This window comes from Cryptomeria japonica, chromosome 5, assembly GCF_030272615.1.
Source record: "Cryptomeria japonica chromosome 5, Sugi_1.0, whole genome shotgun sequence".
NCBI lineage: Eukaryota > Viridiplantae > Streptophyta > Pinopsida > Cupressales > Cupressaceae > Cryptomeria > Cryptomeria japonica.
Window position 1 is genome coordinate 849,630,587 of NC_081409.1, and position 21,226 is coordinate 849,651,812.

The window sequence follows — 21,226 nt, forward strand, 5'->3', positions numbered from 1 at the left end:
ACATGGGCTTGCATATTTACGTGTTAGAGTGGACTCTATAGAATATGATGGCACAAATCATTTTTTTTTCTTTTCTGGTGAACATATTATTAGAGAATATAAAATAACAGGCAAATGGAGAAATGCAATAAAAATATGTGCATCGATTATCATCAATAAAGAGATGCGTAAAAGTTACAAACACACAATTAGTGTGTTAAATCAAATTAACCAAACAATAAATTGGTTAGGAGCCCGATAACTATTAAGTTACGTGAAAAGAACAAGCAAAGTATTTAACAAATAGAGGAGACACAATTCATTCCGTAGAGATGTCTGTTGGAGATGCGGCTTTTGAGCATAATAAAATATATATATATAGTATATGATTTCAAAGGAGTGTTAAGGTTGAAGTGTGGAATACGTGAAGGAGATAATAATTTTCTGAAAAGTATTATGATGCTATGAGAATAAGAATAAAGAGTATATGGCTGTACATATGAGTATTGTGAAGGCATTTGTGTATATCAATATATAAGAGGTGCATACTATTAAAATTATAAAAGTTATGTATGAAGTCAAAGTTCAGAATAATTAGAAGAGTAACAAAATATGAGGGCAGATATTGATGAATAAATAGTTCATCATCTACAACAGATCTATGAATTAATTCCATCGTCAGAATTTGTGCAAAGCTTCTTAAGTATGAAATTGGTGCTTCAATTGGGTGAAGTTGGTGCTTTATCCTTGTGAGTGGGTGCTCACTAAATTAGTTTAGGGAGTTGGTGCTTCATGTGGGTTGGTGCTCACAAATCGGTTTAGGGAGTTGGTGCCTCTATAATTATTGTAAAAGAATTCCATTAAACATTTATCAACAATGATTTTTTCCCTCATTGGGTTTCCATGATAAAATATTTGTGTTCTTTGTGTTCCTTGCAAATGTGTATGGTTACTTGAGTAGCAGCATTGTTTCAGTTTATTTTAAGAAGTGAAAATTAAATAATATACTGATTCATCCCCCCTCTCAGTATATTTGAGTGCTCTTCAATTGGTATTAGAGCAAGGTTCCATTGGAGATATCCTTACGGCTTAAAGGAAGATCCTAAAGAGCACCATGGCATATAATTATGTAGCAATTAGAAACCCAATCTTTGATGGGACAAATTATGCATTTTGGAGCATCAAGATGGAAGCCTACTTGAATGCACTTGGTTATGATGTTTGGCAATCTATGGTAGATGGTTACTCACCTCCATCTAATCCTCCAACAGACCAAACAGGAAAGAAGAAAAGTGAGAATAATGCTAAAGCTAAACATTCTCTTTTGTGTAGCCTTGCAGATTTTGAGTTCACAAAGGTCATGCATTGCAAATCAGCCAAAGAGATATGGAACAAATTGAAAGGTATTTATGAAGGGGATGAGAAATTAAAAGAGGCGAAACTAAAATCACATAGAACAAAATTTGAAAGCCTTAAAATGAAGGAAGATGAAGACATAGCCACTTCTTTTCTGCATGTGGATGAAATTGTGAATGCAATCAGAGGACTAGGAGAAGATATTGAAGAAAATGTCCTTTTTCAAAAATTGATAAGATCCTTGACAATGAAATTTAACTCCAAGATATCAACAATAGAAGAAATGAAGGATTTGGACAAGTTGACAAAAGATGAATTGCATGGGATTCTCACAACCTATGAAATGAGAGTTGAACACAAACCATCACAAAAGGAGGTATCCTTCAAAGCATCAAAGAAGGGTAAGAATAAAAATTATGTACCAAATGAAAGTGAAAGTAGTGAATCAGATGAGGCAGAAGCTTACTTCATGAGAAAGTTCAAAATGGGTAAAGGCAAATACAAGGGCAAATTGGGCACTATGGTTCAAAGTGTCCCCAAAATGAAAGTGAAAATAGTGAAGAGGAGAAGAAAAACTATTCAAAGAAGAAAGGTAAGAAATCCTTCAAGAAAAACTTTTCAAAACATAAGAAGAGCTTCTACTCTAGGCAAAGCTCTAGTTCATCAGAAGAAAACTTTGAAGATTGTACCAACAATGATGGTGAAGAGATCCTCTTCATGGAATTGAAAGTTGAAGATGATGAAGATGAGAAAGAAGCAGAACACGAAACTACTTGTGATGAAGAAGATATAGATCTTGAAGAGGAGTTACATTATGCATATAAACAAAATGAAAAGCTAAAAAGAAGGGTCTCAAAATATAAGAGACAATGGCAAGAATCAAGCAAGCTCATTGAAGACTTGAAAGTGCAACTAGAGGAAGAAAAGAGGAATGAGGAGGAAATAAAGAATCAACTCAAAAGAAAAGAGGAAGAATGCACAAAATTAGAATTAGAAATTGTCTCCTTAAGAAAGGATTCGGAGAAATTTCAAAAGTTTGACAACAACACCAAAAAGCTAGATAAACTTGTCAATTCACAAAGACCTACATCCAACAAAATAGGTCTTGGCCATATAGAAGATCAAAAAGCAAAGGCTACTAGTTCAAAAACCTTGGATACATCATGGAAAGTAGTGGAGAATAAAAGAAAGAAGAATGTTCCTCAAAGAACTAATCCTCCTTCAAATGATTTGAAAAGATCTCACCTAAAGAAATCACATGTACCTAACAATTATTATCCATTCAATGGACATTGTTTTTCATGCTACAAGTTTGGTCATAAAGCAATTAATTGCAGAAGTTACACTAGAAATGTTTCTAACCTTACTCAAAAGAATTACAATCCATTTTCTCCTCTAATGAATTATGATGTAATGTGCTACAAATGTCACAATTTTGGGCATACAGCCCGGTTTGCAGAACTATCTTTCCTAATCTACCAAAGAAAAATGAGAAGGAAGATGCACCTATCAAAAGGGAAGAAAAATCCAAAATGACGTGGAAGAAGAAACAGGAAGAAGAAAAAGAATCCTTATTTGTTCAAATAGCTCTCCATGCCAAGAACAAGAAGGATAGATGGTATGTGGATAGCGGATGCTCAAGACATATGACAGGTGACAAAAACAAATTTATCTCTTTTAAACCAACAGATGAAGGAACAATAAGATTTGGTGATAACACAAAAAGACAAATAAGAGGTAAAGGAACACTTAGCCTAGATCGTGGAAAAACCAAAACTAAAAAATGTGTTGTGTGTCAAAGGTCTAAAAGAAAATTTGTTAAGTGTAAGTAAACTTTGTGACCATGGGCATAGTGTAACATTTTTGCCAAAGGGATGTGAGATTAAAAAGGATGGAAAAGTTATTGCAAATGCTCATAGAATTGCAAATAATTTATATTCTAAATGAAATAAATGAAGAAACATGTAATCTTGTTCAAGAAGATGAAAGTTGGTTGTGGCACATAAGGCTAGGCCATCTTAACTTTGACAATCTTGTCAAAATCAGAAAAAAGGAAGTAGTGAAGGATATGCCTAGAATTACAAAGCCATCATACATCATTTGCAAACAATGTCAACTTGGGAAACAAACCCGAGCAAGTTTTAAATCTAAAGAATATACATCTTCAAAACCTCTAGAGCTTATACATACAGATTTATGTGGACCAACCAGAACAAAAAGCTTGCAAGGAGAAAGGTATTTTATGTTATTAATAGATGATTATTCCCGGATGACTTGGGTTGCCTTTCTAAAGGAGAAATCAGAAGCTCTTGGAAAGTTTAAAGCTTTGAAAGAATTAGTTGAGAATGAAATGGATGCCAAAATAAAGTGTCTTAGATCAGATCGAGGAGGAGAATTCACGTCCAATGAGTTTGAACATTTTTGCACAAAACATGGGATAAGAAGACAACTTTTAGCAGCAAGAACCCCACAATAAAATGTAGTTGTTGAAAGAAAAAATAGGACAGCCCAAGAAATGGCAAGAGCCATGTTGAATGAATAAAAAATTGTTGATACTTTTTGGAAAGAAGTTGTTCACATAGCTGTATACATCTTAAACAAGGCACAAATAAGGGTGAACAATGACAAGACACCTTATGAATAATGGAAAGGAAGGGCTATGACTATTTTAGAATTTTTGGTAGCACATGCTATATTAGAAGGGATGAAGAAGATTTGGGCAAATTTGATGCTAGATCAGATGAAGGAATATTCCTTAGATACTCCACAAAAAGCAAAGCATACAAATGATATAACAAAAGACTTCACAAAATAGTTGAAAGTGCCAACATGAAGATTGATCAAGGAAAACAATTTGAGGAGATTGTAGAAGAGCATCCTAAGGAACAAATTGAAGAAGAAGAGTCAAAAGAAGAGAGTGAAAATGAGGAACAAGAAATCTTTGAAACTCCATCAAAGACACCATCAAAGACACCCTCAAAGACACCATAAAAATTACCATCAAAGTTTGTTCAAAGAAACCATCCAAAAGATTTGGTAACTGGAGACTTGGATACAAAAGTTCAAACAAGGAGAAGACTTGCCAACACAACAAAACATGCCCATTTGTGTCTACTTTCCAAAATAGAACCAAAGAAATTTGATGAAGCAAGTGAAGACAAGTGTTGGGTAAAGGCGATGAATGAAGAATTGGACCAGATTGAAAGGAATCACACATGGGAGCTTGTTCCAAGGCCCAAAAACAAAAATGTTATTGGAACCAAGTGGGTCTTTCGTAATAAAATGAATGAGGATGGTGAAATTACAAGAAATAAGGCAAGGCTTGTGTGCAAAGGTTATGCACAAGTGGAAGGGATTGATTTTGAAGAAACATTTGCCCCAGTTGCAAGACTAGAAGCCATCAGAATGTTTCTATCTCTTGCAAGTCATAAAGGTTTTGAGGTATACCAAATGGCCATAAAATCAGCCTTTTTAAATGGAGATTTAGAAGAGGAAGTGTATATTGAGCATCTTGAAGGATTCATTCTATCAAAACAAAAAGACTATGTGTGCAGATTAAAAAAGGCTCTCTATGGCCTCAAATAGGCCCCCAGAGCATGGTACTCCATATTAAACAACTACCTTAAAAAATAAGGGTTCAAAAGAGGAGTTGTAGATAGTAATTTGTACTTCAAAGATGAAGGTAATGATTTGTTGATTGTAGTTGTATACGTAGATGATATTATTTTTGGTGGTAGGAAAAATAAGATGTGTGAAGAATTTGCCTCTAATATGCAAAAAGAATTTGAAATGTCTATGGTTGGAGAACTTTCCTTCTTTTTGGGATTGCAGATTTTACAATCAAGTAATGGAATATTTCTTTCACAAACAAATTATATTAAGGAGATGTTGAGAAAATTCAGAATGGAGGATTGCCACCCTGTGAGTACCCCCATGGTCATAGGTTGCAAGCTTAGTAAAGAAGATGAATCTCTTGATGTAGATCAAACTTAATATAGATCTATTATTGGGAGTCTTCTCTATGTGACAGCTACAAGGCCAAACATTATGCAAGTTGCTGGTGTGGTTGGACGGTATCAAGCAGCACCAAAGGAAAAACATGTGCAAGCAGTAAAAATAATCTTCAAGTATTTGAAAGGTACTATGGATTTTGGGTTGTGGTATCCAAAGGGTGATGATTTCACTCTCAAAGCATACATAGATGCAGATTGAGTGGGTGACACGGATGATAGAAAAAGCACTAGTGGAGGGGATTTCTTCCTTGGCAACAATCTTGTATGTTGGCTAAGCAAAAAACAAGCTTCAATATCTCTGTCTACTACAAAGGTAGAGTATATTGCAGTAGCAACATGTTGTACCCAAGTATTGTGGATGAAACAAACCTTGCAAGATATTTAAAATTTGAGTATGATCATCCTATCTCCATTTATTGTGATAATAAGAGCACCATCAGCATGTCAAAAAATCTAGTCATGCATTCCAGAACAAAGCACATTCAATCAAAGTTCATTTTCTAAGGGAGCAGGTTCTTGAGTAGCAAGTAAAGTTGGAATATGTCCCAACAAAGGAGCAGTTAGCAAATATTTTTACAAAGCCTCTTTCAAAAGAGACTTTTGAGTACAACAAAAGACCCCTTGCCATTGATGTCAAAGGGGGAGAAATTGGAGATAGGGGGAGCATTGAATCGAGGGGGAGCATTAATCAGCATCATTATCATCTCATTAAAAGGTTACCATTAATGACAAAGGGGTCGAATGATAGAAATTGTCATTGATGTCAAGATAATTTCTACTATACATACTTGTAGTTAATATTACTAATATACAAATGATAAATGGTCACACAGTAATGATTGAATGAATATACTACCTATCTACACTATGTACCTACAACAATCAGACAAAATTATTACAGACCGAATTTCAAACATACCTACTCTACAATATGATAGACAGAGGCGGCACAAAATAGATTATGTTTCAGGAATGTTTTTTGAAGACATAAAGGAATATAGGTTGATATTGACATCCTCTCAGTCATTCATTTTGAAGACACCCAACTATCGGTGCCATGATGGAAACCTGATCACCATGGTCAAATAGGTGACATCGAATAGCCAACAAATTAAAATATATAGTGATTATGAAAGCAATGATATGAATAAAGAGTGGACTATCACTTGGATAGAGGTCAGTAAACATTAGTGCATAAAAGAGCCGATCAAAAGAAATTAAATCAAATCTCACAAAATACGATTCCATGCTGGAAGATGCCATATATCTCTAGAGGCCTCCGTGGAAAGACATAATATATCTCGACGGTTCTTAAAAATTGTGGCTTCTTTCTGGTATACACACATGTTGTTGATAATATTAATAGTGCAGTGTAATGTAAGCGCTTTGATGTGGAAGTTGTAGTTCATGGTTAATGTTTTTTAAACAAACATGGGCTTACATATTTACATGTTAGAGTGTACTCTACAGAATATAATGGCACAAATCATTATTTCTTTTCTGGTGATCATATTATTACAGAATATAAAATAGCAAGCAAATGGATAAATGCCATAAAAATATGTGCATCGAGTATCATCAATAAAGAGATGAGTAAAAGTTACAAACACACAATTAGTATGTTAAATCAAATTAACCGAACAATAAATTGGTTAGGAGCCCGATAACTATTTAGTTATGTGAAAAGAAAAAGAAAATTATTTAACAAATATAGGAGACACAATTCATTCCATAGAGATGTCTCTTGGAGATGCACCTTTTGAGAATAATAAAATATGATTTTAGAGGATTGTTAAGGTTGAAGTGTGTAATACGTGAAGGAGATAATAATTTTCTAAAAAGTATTAGGATGTTGTGCGAATAAGAATAAAGAGTATATGACTATACATATGAGTATCATGAAGACATTTGTGTATATCAGTATATAAGAGGTGCATACTATTGAAATTATAAAAGTTCTATATGAAGTCAAAGTTCAGAATAATCAGAAGAGTAACAAAATACGAGGGCAGTTATTGATGAATACACAGTTCATCATCTACAACATATCTATGAATTAATTCCATGGTTAGAATTTGTGCAAAGTTTGGTGCTTCTTAAGTATGAAATTGGTGCTTCAATTAGGTGAAGTTGGTGCTTTATCCTTGTGAGTGGGTGCTCACTAAATCAGTTTAGGGAGTTGGTACTTTGATGGGAAAGGGAATGGGATAGACTAGCCTAGTCTATGCTCTTAGATCCTTTCCTTGGATCACTAGGTTTTCTAACCACACCCTAGGGTCTCTAGGGCCTTCTTGTGGAGTCCCCTGACCTTTCCCAATTGACCCACCAACAACTTGAATTGCTTCTCCTAAGGTCTCACCTACTCATGAGATTCAAAGAACCCTTACTTAGGCTAATAAGGGTTTGGCTTGTCCCACACCTTCTTAGGTCCTATCAATGATAGGATAGGTCTTAGACATGATTTTCCATCCATTCATGTGCCCCCAAGAGGTTTTAACCTTCCAACCCCTTACCGATTTCACTATTTTGCCTTTTTCCTACAAAATAGGGCTACAAGGAATGTGCCCAATTAGGCCTCCTACCTAGACTTTTAGGGCTCCCTCTTGCAGATGATGCATATGCTTGTGAAACTTCCCAAAATAACTTCTATTAATTTGGCAAGGAATCAAGGATTTTTCAAGTTTTGGGCCTCCAAGTGTTCGTACACTGCCCTAGATGAATTTTGAGCTTTTTAAGGGTTTTAAAGAGGGATTTTAGGCCTGCCAGGGTCACAGTGTTGGTTTGATATTTTTACCACCTTGTCTAGATTGGTGGAAGCTCCTCCTTATCACTAATGGTGCTTCACACGCCCCTCTACAACTCCTCCAAAGGGTGCATCCTCCTCTAACCTTCCTTGCTCTCCTGGACCTCTACAACTTTAACCCTTCCTAGTCGGGCACTGTCTAGCCTCACCTAGGAGTGTGTCTTTGATTGGCTTCTCTACATCTTCAAGGGCCCTGATTGCTTTGGAGTAATGTAGAGGGGCTGTACTCTTGTTCCCCATGGTTTCATTGTGATTCCAGAATGGGGAAAGGAGTTATCAACCCATTGACACAAACCAATCCCAAACTGGACACTAAGAAGAGAGTTTACAAAATATTTACAAACACACAACACTTGCAAAAAAAAACCTAATATAAATGCTCAAAATGAAGGTATATACACCATATAAGACTTTCAACACAGTTTTGTTTGAAGTTCAATCCATTATCAATCCTTCATTGCTCCATTAGTGCTGACTGGCAACAAAATTACAGTCACAGTCAAGTCACTTTCCTTGGGCCCTACAAAACTAACATCCAACCCATCATCTTAGGGTTTACAACTACATATAATACCCTTTCCTTGGTCTATGTGCCCAATATAGGGTTGTCCATGCTAAACTAAGGATTTTAACCTACTAGGTGGAAAAAAAAGTTGCTTGACAACTTTAAAAAGTTGTCATGCAACTTTTGCAACTTTTGAGCAACTTTCTCAATGTTGCTTTTCTTGACTCCTAGGCCCACATTGGGCTATCCTATGGACACCACCATGCTCAGAAGGACCCTAAACACATCAAAGGAACACATACCTTCTACTCCACAAGAAAAAACTCAACCTAGACTCATGAACCTAGGACCAAACTAGGACCTAAACTAGGACCTAAATAAGACCTATGAGCTCATGGCTCTTATTATATTTACAATGAAACAAGAACACAACAAAATCAAATTGTGGGAGCCCTTTGAAGGGTTCTCCTACACCATACTCCTCCTCTACAACAAACTAAGGAATAAGGGGAGTGAGAAGAGCTAGATCAATGCCAAGCTTCTTGAACTTATTCTCTTCAACCCAGGTAGCTTCAGACACAGGTTGACTTGCCCACTTCACCAGGTGCTCCATGTAGACTTGGTGTCTAGTAGACTTCTTCACCCTTGACTCCAAGATCTCCTCTACTATGGGCTGCTTCACTTAAGGTAAGGCATTCACATCCAAGTCTTGCAGTACCTTGGCTTGATTCTCAGTTTGCCGTGCTATGTCACCCTTGTACATTATTAGATCAGCAACATTGAAGACTGGTGAAATGGCTAAATCTTAAGGAAGATCGACCTTGTAGGCATTCTCACCATATTTTGACATAATTCTACAAGGTCCTACCCTCTTCATTTGCAGTTTAGTAGGCTTGCCACTTTACATTCTAGCTTTGCTCAGATCGACCATCACATAGTCACCCACTTTGAACTAAACCTCTCTCCTTTCATCCACTTTGGCCTTCAGTTTTTGAGTAGATTCTAGGATGGCTTTCTTGACCTACTCTTGGATCTCCTTGATGGTTTGAGTGAAATCCTCTTCTTGACCACTCTTCATCTCCATGGAGCCAAGTTCCTTGAGTTCACACACTCCCATTGGGTGTCTACCATAGACAACCTCAAAAGGACTCCTTCCAGTGGTCTCATTTACACTGTCATTATAGGCATACTCTGCTTGAGGAATGATTAGATCCTATTTCTGCCCATACTCCTTGGTTAGAAACCTCAACAAGTTTCCTAACACCCTATTAATGACTTTAGTTTGACCATCAGTTTGTGGATGGTAAGTTCAGCTAAATAAGAGATTAGTTCCTTGTCTCCTCCACAAAGTTTACAAAAAATGGCCCATGAACTTTCTATCCCTATCTGAAACAATGCTTAATGGGAGTCCATGAATCCTTACAATCTCCTTAAAGAAGAGATGTGCAATATAGCTAGCATCATGTGTAGTTATACATGGAATGAAATGGCTCATCTTGGAAAATCTATCTACTACCACATAGATCCTATCCACACCTGTCTTTGTCTTGGGGAGTCCTACTACAAAGTCCATGCTTATGCATTCCCAAGGCCTATTTGGGACCGGTAATGGTTGATAGAGGCCTACATTACTTGATTCTCCTTTTTCCCTTTGACACACACCACATTTCTCCATATACCTTTTCACATCTCTTGGCAACTTGGGCCAATAGTAGTACCTTTGTACTTGTAGCGTCGTAAATTGTACACACTTGCTAGGGTGGTACAATTTCGCACCTAGTTTAGCACCCGCCTTAGTGCATTTTACATTCTGCATTACATTTCTCCTTAAGCACTTAATTAATCAAATTAATTAGGTCTAAGGTCCTATTTCATCATTCTCTACATCATAAAATTGGGCCCTTTTCACTAAAGCGTGCCCTTCGCATTTTATTCCTCCAATACAACACTTAATCAAAAACCCTAATTAAGTCCTATTTCGAACTTGGGGGATTGGTTTCGGGGTCAAAACATCTCGAAATCACCTGTAACTTTGGGATTCTCTCTAAAATCATCATATCCGACGGCCCTGAAAATTTGGTGAAAAGTTGTCGGGACCGTGGCGCCCGGAGTGCAACATGGTCCCGGACATTTTTCCCGAAATTTTAGGAGCGCGATCCAATCATAAAATAAAGCTTAACCCCAAGAAATTGGCAGGATATTCAATCTCTAGGTCGGCCAAAATATGAATTTACGACCTAGGGTTTCATACATAAAAGCTCTCTTTCCTCATTTGAATAGATCCGATTTTTGTTTCCAGGAACTTCATATGCAGCGAAAGAGCAGATCTTTGAAGACTTCAACATTTTACAACATCCTTCTATCAAGCATCTATCAAATTCATTCATCCACTTAGGGCTTGGAAGACATTGAAGAACAACAGAAGATTACCGACTGAAGATTGGCTTGTACTCCTCCCTTGAGGGTGGGGTATGATTTCATGTTGTTTTCATGTCTTTACATAAGCTTCAATACATCATTTATTCATGCTTTAGATCACATTGCATCTTGATTTAGAGCATTTACACTATCATTTACAAGAAATTAGGGTTTACTTTCTAGGTTGCTCTAGTTTGCTTTCTTGCATTTTAGGACCTTGCATACACACTAGGTCTGCACACACAATACATTTTACAAAACAACTTGGCTATTCATGGAGGTGGAAATCACCGAAGCGGGGGTTTGACTAAGGCAAAACCCTATATAGCCGCCCATACACCCTTTTCCAGATATCACTGCAGGTTTCGGGATTCAGACGACGTCGTGGGATACAGATCTGGAGAAAGAAGGTCGAGACAGCAATCTGTATCAAATTGCAGAGTAGAAGACTGGGATAAGAGCCCTGGGCACCCTGGTCCTGCCAGGACAGGGGCGCTGGGCTCCCTGGTCCCTGGGACAGAGGCACTGGGCGTCTTGGTCCTCCGGACAGACAGCTTTTAGATAGCTTCCCGACAGTGTTTCAGAGTGCAGAACAGCAGTTTCTGGTGCAGTTTTCAGGACAGTGGTGCCTGCGCCCCCATCCCGAACATTTTCAGTCTGATTTCAACTCTAGGTACACATCTGCATTCTTATTTCATCCTTGTATTTACAGCTGTTCATTGTTTAATCTCAATTCTGCAATCTTGTTATTAGTTTATACTTGCATTTTGGGATTAGGGTTTGAACTTGCATTACTTGATCTTACAATTTCAACAAGGGAATAGAAATCCTAATAGATATCCCGTGGCTTTCTCTTTCACCAAAAGAAGTAGCCAATTGTGCGATATCTCTAGGCTCTTTCGTATTCCGTAATGTGTGTCAAAAGGTAGGATTAGGGCATGATTAACCTAGTCTCGCTTTTTCCCCTACACATTTTGGTGAACCCGACGTGAATCTATCATTGCTTCCTCTTGCATTACATTTGTTAGATCGAGATCTAGATTTAGTGTGTTTTCATTTTATTTTCATTAAAGAAAAAAAAAAAGTGTGTTTCTTTGCATTGTGTGTTTAAATTTTATGCAATCTTTTCAAAATGTCAGATTTTTATTTGCAAAATGTTCATGCTTTTGATGATTATTATGAGTATAGCCAAGATGAATTAGATGAAGCTTTAGATGAGTTTTTAAACCCTAAAGATGCCAAACCTTCATTTTACCAAAAACTCATAAACCTTGTTACTATGCCATTTAGGTCTGATGAGAAAGATAAGTCGAATGATTCCTCTCAAGGATACATTCCTATCAACTCTTCCCCTGAATCTAGTAACATGGTTGTTTTCAATAATCCCCTCTATGAGGAGATGTCTCCTTTTGAATCAAAAGACAAACCTTTTAACCGATATGATCATGCTTTGTTGGATGATGCTCTTGATGACTTTGTGGCTTTATCAAAATATTTAAACAAGAACAAGGCCTCTAAATTGGTTAACATGATAAACTTGAATGAACATAATAAGACTCTTTTTGAAGTCCAAGGTGCTTATCCTTCTCCCACTTTTCAAGTTCTTAAATCACCTCTCCTTACTGTCCAAGGAAGGTATGATCATGATTCCTTTCGTACCCCGAATAAACCAATCATCACCGTGCAAGGAAGAAAACCTGTAAGTCCTTACAGTTATGCTAAACAAATAACTAGAGAGAGTTATCATGCGGTTGCCCATACTTATCATACTAGAAATAATAGGCAACCTAATCCTCCTCCTGTTATTCCAGTTTCCCTTCCTAATCCTCAACCAATTCTTCCTCAAGCTCCCCGTATTTCGCAAGTTATGGGTAAGGAATATGATCTCATAGAACAACTTAAAGCTACCCCTGCTAAGATATCCCTTTGGGATTTGATTCAAACTTCTTCCGCTTATCATGGAATGTTACAAGATGCCTTGAAAGATTTGAATGTTCCTCCACCGAATACATCTAGTAATATAGAATCTTTTGTTAACTCTGTGATGAATCCTAAAGCTCAAATTGTGTTTACCCAAGATGAGTTGCCTACTAGTGAAATTCAACAACAATATGATACTTTGATGATTGTGGTTATCATGAAAGACACTGCTATAAGACGAACACTAGTAGATAATGGCTCTGGCCTTAATGTGTGTAGCATTAATTTATTGCATAAGATGAATGTGGATACGTCTCTTATTGAGCTTGACTCTCGTCCCATTCGTGGCTTTGACAATGTGGCTAAGACTTCATTAGGTATCATCACCTTACCTCTCACAGTGGGACCTGTTACTTTGCCTACTCCTATCCATGTTATGCCAGGAAATTTAACATATAACTTGTTATTAGGGAGGCCTTGGATTCACAGCATGCAAGTTGTCCCCTCTACATTGCATAGACAAGTTAAATTCATTTATAACAATAAGACATACACTTTGATGGGTGATACTAATTTTCAAGCTTGTCTACAAACATCTAATTCCAAAGGGAGTTCTTCTAAGCCATCCTCGTCTAGTGATGACTCTTTAAACAAGAAACCTATTGATGAATCCTCGCTCTCCGATGATCGGAATTCTTTGGATGAGTCTGGAGCCCCTAAAGAGGATCCTTCTCGACTTGAAACTACACATAAAAAGGATTTTGATCCTGAGAAGGTTCTCATAGAGGATGATTCGGGATCTCTTGATTTTAACCCTACCTTTGTAGGTGAATATAAGGTTCCTTCTAGAGAAATTAAAATTGAAAAGAAGGAAGAAGCTGAAAATCATAAAGTTGAAAAGAAAGAAGAAGCTAAAAATCAATCAACCTTACCTGAATCTATGAGTAATAATTTTGTGGCCGCTTCTCAAACTTCTTCTCCTCACACCTCTAATTATGAAGAGTTTGATTCTTTATCTTATGAAAAACCACCTTCTCTTCTTGAAATGGCTGATCGTTATGGTCATGGCTTTCGCATTTTTCCTAAGCATGGGTATCATGGAAAAGGTTGTGGTGCTCATGAACAAGGGATAAGAGTTCCTCTAGAGACTAATTTTCACAATTATGCCTTTGGACTTGGCTATAATCCCTGTAGACGTACTAAAGCTTCTAAAAAACCATGCATTAGTGTTAATGCTATTTCTACATCTCTATCAATGCAGCACCCTGAGTATATTGATGGGGATCCTTCGGCTGGCTGTGCTTTGGATATCTTCCCTACCGATGATGCTTTAGCTGAGGTCTTGGGAGCCTATGACACTCTTCCTCGTTATCATCACAATAGGGGACTCCCTTATTGTTTGAACACCGAAGCCTATTTTGGAAAAGAGATTGATAATGATGAGATTGTGAAAGAATTCCCTCAGTTAAAGGACACTCCTCAACAAAGTAATCTTCTCATAAGTGATACCACTGATGTTAAGATAGACCTTTGCAATAAAGAGAAAGTTATTAAAATTGGAAAATGTTTGGATGAAGAGGAACAGAAACAATATGAAGAACTATTGCATGAATTCCCTGAGATCTTTGCTTGGACATATTCTGACATGCCTGGTATAGATCCTAAGATTGTTACTCATAATATTGTCCTAGTTCTTGATGCTAAGCCCATGAAACAAAAAATTCGAAAAATGAATCCTAAGGTGGCTCTGCTTGTTAAGGCTGAGATTGAAAAATTATTAGAGGCTGGATTTATCCGCCCTATTGACTATTCCCCATGGATTTCAAATATTGTTGCTGTGGCTAAACCAGATAACAAAATAAGAATGTGTTCTGACTTTCGATATTTGAATAAAGCTTCCTTGAAAGATGATTTCCCTCTTCCAAACATTGACATGATAGTTGATTCTATGGCAGGACATGCCTTGTTATCATTCATGGATGGTTTTTCAGGTTACAATCAAATTTTTATTAACCCTCAAGATCAATTCAAAACTGCTTTCACTACTCCTTGGGGTACGTTTTGTTGGATAATGATGCCTTTTGGACTTAAAAATGCCAGTGCGACTTATCAACGAGCAATGACCCTTATCTTTCATGATTATATGCATAAGATTCTAGAATATTATGTTGATGATATTTTGGCCAAATCCTTTCTTCGCATGGATCATGTTAAAGTCCTTCATCAAATCTTTGAAAGAATTCGTAAATATCACATGCGCTTGAATCCCCGAAAATGTGTTTTTGGTGTGGATAGTGGAAAACTATTAGGGTTCATAGTTTCGCATCATGGGATTGAGGTGGATACTAAGAAAATAGATGCTATTGTCAACATGCCACCTCCTAGAAATGTGTCTCAACTTAAAAGCTTACAAGGAAAGATTCAAGCTATTCGTAGGTTCATGTCTCAGCTTATGGATCGTACCTTTCCTTTTACTCAACTTCTTAAAAATGATATTACTTTTCAATGGAATGAGGATTGTCAGCAAGCATTTGAAGATTTAAAAGTGTATTTGGCTAGTCCTCCTATTCTTCAACCTGCCGAACCTTCTAAACCCTTCCTTCTGTATACAGCTGCTTCCTCTCATGCTCTCGCAGCATTGTTGGCACAACATGATAAAGATGGTAAGGAATGTCCGGTTTATTACATAAGTCGTACCTTACTCGATTATGAGACCCGATATTCTGCGATAGAAAGACAATGCTTGGCCTTGGTGTTTGCGACTCAGAAATTGAGACATTATCTTTTAAATTCAGAAGTCCATGTCATGGTAAAGTTTGATTCTTTGAAGCATCTTTTCTCTAAAACTGATTTATCAGGACGTCTAGCTAAGTGGGTTATGATGTTAACTGAATTTGACCTTAAATTTGTTTCACAAAGAGCAATTAAAGGACAAGCGTTGACTGATCACTTAGTTGAGGCCCCTTCACCTTTCTCCTTCCCTAACCCTGAGTCTTTTCCTGATGACTTCATTCTTTCTATAGAGAAAGATGAAACTTGGGAGTTATACTTTGATGGCTCTAAGTGTCATATGGGATCGGGGGCAGGTGTTGTTCTGATTTCTCCTACAAAGAAGTCCATTCCTTTATCATATCGTCTAAATTTCCTGTGTACCAATAACATTGCTGAGTATGAGGCTCTTATAGCGGGAATAAAAGCAGCCTTAGCTCTGAATATAAAACACATACATATCTATGGAGATTCGCAATTGATTATAAGATAAGTAATAGGAATATATCAAGCAAAACAAGACAAATTATCACAATATAAAGACCTTGTTGTCTCTTTATTACAAAATTTCGATTCTTATACTATGGAACCCGTTCCTCGAAAAGATAATCGAAATGCGGATGCAATGGCATGTGTGGCTTCTCTGGTATCTTTAGAGGACCCTGTGGTCGATCTTAAATTCATTATTCACAACCTTATTTCTCCAGCTATTGTAGATGATTCTAGCCTAGTAACATGTTGTGACTTTGTAGACTCAAATGAATGGTACTCACATATCCTAAGATATTTGACTGATGGTACCTTTCCTGATTCCGCTAATAGGAACACTAGGGCTAGAATCCGCAAGTTGTCTGCTAGGTATATCATTCTTTCTAATGTCCTATACTGAAGGGGTTATGATGGTCTTCTCCTTCGTTGTCTTAACAAGTCAGAAATCCCTGTTGCTCTTGAAGAGGCACATTCAGGTGCCTGTGGGGGGCATTTTGGGGGCAAATCCTTGGTTCATAGATTGCTTCATATGGGATACTATTGGCAAACTATGCAAAAGGATTCCTTTTCATTTGTTAAAAAATGTCATCAATGTCAACAACACAATAATCTGATTCATGCTCCTGCCCAAGAACTCCGTTCTCAAGTAGCTTCTTGGCCTTTCTCTGCATGGGGTTTGGATCTTATTGAAAAAATCTCTCCTCCTTCATCTCAAGGATACACCTTCATTATAACCCCAACAGATTACTTTACAAAGTGGGTAGAAGCTATTCCCCTTCGCTCTACTACTGCTAAAGTGATTTGTCAATTTCTTCTAGAAAACATTATTTCTCGATTCGGGATACCTTCCACTATAATCTCAGATAATGGGACATCATTTAAGAACAAAGACGTGAAGAAATTCCTCGAGAAGTATCATATCAAACATCGATTTTCTACACCATACTATCCTCAATCAAATGGCCAAGCTGAATCATCCAATAAGATAATTGAACAAATTCTTCACAAAACCGTGAATAAGCATGGTAAGGATTGGAGTAACCAGCTGATCTATGCTCTTTGGGCCTACCGAACGAGTGTACGAATTTCTACGGGAACTAATCCTTATAATCTTGTTTATGGTGTTGATGCTATTATGCCCTTAGAATTAGAGAATCCATCACTTAGGGTTTCTCTCAAAGGTATAGTAGATGATGACTCTTATAGAGAACAACGACTTCAATAGCTTGAGATGCTTGATGAACAGTGCATAAATGCTCTTGAGCATATTCAAGCGTATCACAAAACTCTACAACGAAGCTATAATGATAAGGTCATTCAATGTTCCTTCTCAGTAGGCGACTTAGTCCTTTATGAGAATCAGCACAATGTGAATGCCTTACCTGCAGAAAAGGGAAAATTTAGTCCTAATTGGCTTGGACCATATATCATTATTGAGGATTATGGATCAGGTGCTTACAAAATAGCAGATGTAGATGGTATGCCTCTTAAAGAACCTATTAATGCTATGCACTTGCGTAGATATTATGCTTAATTCTTCATTCTTCATTTATCTTCTTTTCAATTCTTCAACATTGGATAATATGTTAGTATCTCTTAATTAAAGAAAAATAGAATTAAATGTTATGTTGTTTAATCTATATTGCTTCGTTCCTGACAAGCATGTCTTCTTACTTTATAGTTTGTCTTGAATTCATTCATGTAAATTGTAAAAGATTTACATTCTTATTATGCTAGCATATTATACAGTGTCAATATGTGTTAAGTAAAATCGTATCATGTTGTGTTTAAATTCTTTATATGATTCTTAGACTTAATGCATATGTCTTCCTTATCATCAATGTAGTACTTGATTAAATATTTAATTAAGTCACACATGTATCAATTTAATCATGGGGCATTGAGAAATCAATCACATGGAAATTAAATTCTGAACATACATGTACATTTACCAAATGAATTAGATTTAATCAAAACAAAATATATATTGTTTTAAGCATTAAAGATAACACATTTGAGACAAAGAGAAGCATGTATATATACATATATATATATGTGGATCGTATACAAAAATAGGTCACTGTATATCCAAAATGTGACCTCTCTTTTACATCATAAAATCATCTCCTATCCTTAGGGCTAGTGGCTGGAGAGTGTCGACTGGACGCTCCCTCCTGATCTGGCCGTGAAGGTGAACCCATGGGTGTGTAGCGTGATACAGATCATGAGTGACTCTGAGAGGAACTCCTGCGATCCCTATCCATAAGGATCGCGCGATAGGTGGTAGCCCCGGCCTGAGCTGCTGCTAGATCTCGCCGCGCCTGCTGGAGGTCCTCTGATAAGACTCTCTCTCTCTGCTGCGCCCGCTGGACGTCCTCTGATAAGACTCTCTCTCTCTCCCTCCATATATCTACCTGTACTCAGAATGGGGAAAACAAGTCCTCATGCCGACCCGCATTCCCCTGAGGCCTATAGGCAATCTGTGAGGAACTGGGGATCTGTGCTATCATGGAAATATCTGTCATTGCTTGCTGAATCAGGGAACGCCATTCCTACACATTAGCTGTGGTAGTAGAACATATTTTTGTTAGTACCATTCTATATCATCAAAACATTAATCAATTAATATAAAACTACTATACCTGGATCTCCCTCATGCCAGTAGGGATCATGATATGGTACCATCTGTGCCTGGGCACTGCTAGGCTCCCCTCGCTCGAATAATCTGTGCACGATGGGTGTAGGCTGGATGGTACTAGGAACAGGTCTCCGTATCACCTCATGTTCCCCCTATTGGGGAATAAGAGGTGGATCCAGAGCTATGGTATCGTCTCCCGAATGGTGGGGAGCTGCATCCAATTCCTCCTCATCATCTCTATCCTCCTCCTCGTCATCCTCATCCTCATCTGCATCATCACCTACATCTCCCTCATCCTCCTCTCTATCTGTATCCTCCTCCTCCTCCTCCTCGGCACTGGACTGGTCGCCTATAGGTGGATCGAGATCTCCCGCCTCCTCATGATCCTCTCCCTCCTCTGGCGCCTCTGACCTGGATCCCTGGTCCTCATCTTGGTCTCCATGTCTCCATGGGCCTGGATAGCCTGTCAGATGATCTGGTGAAAAGATAGGACCTGGATATGATCTCATAAACCATGAGACGTACCTGCGCTATACTCCAGGCTCTGCAGAGTAGTCAGTGACTACATCCTGATCGAATCCCTCTAAGTCTATAGTCTCAATGTCATCTACCATCGGTCTCGCCACTGCTCTAGGTCTGGGAAGGACCCGTGAGTGTCGAGTATAGATGGGCACATTGGCTGGAACACACTGCTCTAGCCCAAACTACCTCCGTACTCGGTCGAAGTAGAAAGGGACTATGATGTGTGCATATCATCCTCGCAGTAGGCGGTTCCTCTGTAGGCATGCTAACTGTCTCTCCATACCATCCCATCTGTGCATCTATAGGTAAGGTCTCCACACTATCACCTCGACTGTCAGTCTGTCAAAAATCACTCTCCAATATAACAAATCTCCAAATCTCCACTCGCTGGTAAGTGGATAAGCAAACACCCTAGGTCGCTCGCTCGCTGTACTCAGCGGAAAGCCGACGGGCCTGGTGCATGTGAAGTGCTCTAAAATCCACACCTGCAGAAGTGTGCATGTCATCAAACTGAACCCCTGTCCGAATGCATACTCCTCAAGGTTGTGATAGAGATGCGCAAGCATACACTCTCCTATGTCTCTCCATCGCTCTAATACACCATGTGAGACCCCCATGCATGTGTGTCCCTCACCCATTAGGGCAGACGGCTAGTGCTATGATGGCTATCATAAGGCGTCTTAGAAGGGGTACCTCCCCTGTAGGATGTAAGAGCCAACTGACCATGATGCGACCTCTCATCTCACTCGGCATGACTCTCCCTATGCAATACACCTGCTCTCTCTGATGATCCTCTGCTGATCGATCGATCGCGTATGTAACTGTCACTCCTCTGATAGGAAGATGAAGTATACGGTATACATCCTCGAGTGTGACCGTCAGCTCTCCTACTGGAAGGTGAAAAGTGCATGTGTCAGGATCCCATCACTCCATCAAGGCCATCAGCATCGCAAGATGAAATCGAATGGCCGGCATGAGAATCACAAACCACAATCCCACAATCGATAGTGTGTCTCTCTCTGACTGAGTCAGCCGCGGAATTTGATCTCGCAAAGTGCAAAGAATATGTCCCGCTGTATGCTCTCTCATGTACGGGAGACCCTGCAACATCAAAACATGACTGTAATCAGTACTCGATCATCAAAAACGCTAATGCAAACTGTCGTACATTGTATTCTAGCCTTGTAACCCCTCGCCAGGCCCTGATTGGGGACCATGGCGCCCTGAGGGGACCATGGCACCCTGAAGGGACCATGGCGCCCCTGTTAGGGACCATGGCGCCCTGGGGGGACTAGGGCGCCCCACAGGGACCATGGTGCCCTGGGTGGGCCCCAATCAGCCTTCAAGGCCCGCATACGATCACAAAAAAGTCAAAATGCGAAAGAATCAAAAGTCAAACGTTCAGTCAACTCACCTTGTCCAGTGGCTCGTCATCGATCATGGCCTGGTGCAGGATCTCGATCCTCGTAGGACGCTCCGGTCGTCGTGAAGGCATGATGATGGCTATGTGGGCTCCACTACACTGAATAGTATTCTGAAATCAACAAAGTGACGAATACAAGTGTCACCTTTGAGGTATATACTCTCATTTTCTTATTCTTACTTTTTGAAACCCTAATTATCCTCTGTCATTCATTTTATAATAACTTGAGTTTGGGAGATGTGATTTTCGAACCGTTTGTTGCGTTGGAATCGTATTTTCCTTCTCCTACTCTCAGGATGTTCCAAAAAGTGCTCTGATGAAGCCTATTTAGTGAACACCCCTCATCAATACTCCCTTACACAATTTGTCGCAAGTAAACATGCTACCCTGT